Raw genomic sequence first — 2,421 nt, forward strand, 5'->3', positions numbered from 1 at the left:
TCATTAACTGGAGATATCTTGTTTTCTTTAATTAACAGTAATCTTTAAAGTTTTGACTATTCGGTCTTTGTTGCAAAAATCCCTATCTAGTCTACCTTCTGCTTTACCTCTTCAGAGGAGTCTTTCAGAGCAGAGAGGATTCTTCCCAGGCTTAAATCTCCAGCTTTGTGTGCAAAATAAAACATAATTCTCAACTATTTTGTTATTGCTCTTCAGTTGCTAAGTCATGTCTGACTCTTTGACCCTATGGACTATAGCATGCCAGGCTCCTCTGTCCTTCACTATCTCCTGGAGTTTGCTCAAATTCATGCCCATTGAGTCAGTGGTGCTATCTAATTGTCTCATTCTCTGCCACCCCTTCTCCTTTTGCCTTCAATCTTTTTTCAGCATCAGGATCTTTTCCAATGAGTCAGCTCTTTGCATGAGTTAGTCAAAGTATTGGAGCTTCAGCTGCAGAGCCAGACCTTCCAAAAAATATTCAAGATTGATTTCCTTCATCAACCAATTGAATAGTTTGATCTACTTGAAGTCCAAGAGTCTGCTCCAGCATCACAATTGGCTCTCAGCCTTCTTTATGGTCCAACTCTCACCTACACACTTGACTACTGGAAAAGCCATAGCTTGGCCTCTACGGACCTTTTTCACCAAAGCAATGTCTCTGTTTTTCAGTACGATTTCTAATTTGTCATAGTTTCTCTTCTAAGGAGCAAGTGCCTTTTTTTTTTTTTTTTTGAAGTTTTTAAGATCAATTTATTAAGTTCAATGATGAAAGCCATCAGAAGAATATTCTCCTGAAAATTATTTTTTTCTTAGAAAAAATAAAGGAAAATCAATACCCTCTCAGCATAGCCACAGATGCTGTGGCAGTCAAGCCTCTCTGCAGATGGGAATAGTCCATCAGTCGGTCAAGTCACTCTCCCGGTCAGCAGGATTGTTGTCTGGATCATCATCATCCTCCTCCAGCTCCAAGTCATCCATTTCCTGGAACAAGGACTCATCTACCTCCACGTTGTTTCCAGCATCTTCCAAGGACTGGATATCAGATGTGTCGAGATTATCATCTGTTTCAAATAGTTGTCTCCTACTTAATTCATTTTTTCCTGTTTGCTCTTCTTCCTTCATCCATTTCTTTTTAATTTCCAAGAGTTCTACATCAAACTTGGCCTTCCAATTTAAGAAATTCTCAATTGTAGGAGAGTACCATGGAATAATTGCTTTTTGGCTTCTTCTGCTTCTTTTTCTTTTTGTTTCTTTTCTTCTTCTCTTCTAGTTTTTATTTGATCTACTATCTCATTTAATTTTTCTTGCACAGCTGTCACTAAGGTGAAGATCATCACTATACCAAGGTTTTCTTCTGCCTGTAATGCTAATAATTTTAAAATATCTGCTACATCATTATTTTCTAGATTTAACTGGGCGAATATTTCATAAAGGGGAGCTTCATCTGGGTATTTTTCACTGTATGTAAACTTGAGGGTTGTCTGGACAGTTTCATCATTTTCTCCAGCCTCAGATATCACAGTAATGGTGAAGCTGGGTGGATTTTCTGATAATACTGTGAAGGAGTCAGGGTAGATGGACTCCAGAGCCTCCAGCTCGTTGCGCTGCTCCTCACCGTAATCTGTCATCGTGGCCCTCGCTGCAGCCCATGGATCGCCCAGATACCCAGGCGGCATGCTGCAGCCTGGACCGCAGTGGCGCTGGAAGGGCACAGGCACAGAGTCCCAGGCAGAGAGGCCTGGGGCCCGCAGCCAGGCTGGGCCTGCTGATCAACAGCCCCTCGCCGGTCTCCGACTCGCAAGTGTCTTTTAATTCCATGGCTGCAGTCACTGTCTGCAGTGATTTTAGAGTCCAGGAAAATAAAGCCACTGTTCCCATTGTTTCCTCATCTATATGCCATGAAGTGATGGGACTGGAGACCATAACCTTGGCTTTTTGAATGTTGAGTTTTAAGCCAGCTTTTTCACTCTCCTCTTTCACCTTCATCAACAGGCTCCTCTTCACTTTCTGCCATTAGTGTAGTATCATCTGCAAATGGGTTATCAATATGTCTCCCAACAATCTTGATTCCAGCTTATGATTCATCCAGCCTGGAATTTTACATGATGTATCTTGCATATAGGTTAAATAAGCAGGGTGAAAATAGGCAACCTTGATGTACATCTTTCTCAATATTGAAGCAGTCCATTGTTCCATGTTCTAACTGTTGCTTCTTGACCTGCATACACCTTTCTCAGGAAATAGGCAAGGTGGTCTGATATTCCCATCTCTTTCAGAATTTTCCAGTTTATTGTGATCCACACAGTCAAAGGCTTGGGCATAGTCAATAAAGCAGAAATAGATGTTTTTCTGGAACTCTCTTGCTTTTTCTATGATCCAGAGAATGTTGGCAATTTGATCTCTGGTTCCTCTACCTTTTCT

The 2,421-nt window shown here is 41.2% G+C and overlaps 1 pseudogene; it reads right to left on the reverse strand.

Annotated features, from left to right (window-relative positions):
• Positions 1 to 723: 723 nt before the first annotated feature.
• Positions 724 to 1,637, reverse strand: LOC133237374 (RWD domain-containing protein 1-like; annotated as a pseudogene).
• Positions 1,638 to 2,421: the final 784 nt, after the last annotated feature.

Source organism: Bos javanicus, chromosome 24, assembly GCF_032452875.1.
Source record: "Bos javanicus breed banteng chromosome 24, ARS-OSU_banteng_1.0, whole genome shotgun sequence".
Classification (NCBI taxonomy): Eukaryota; Metazoa; Chordata; class Mammalia; order Artiodactyla; family Bovidae; genus Bos; species Bos javanicus.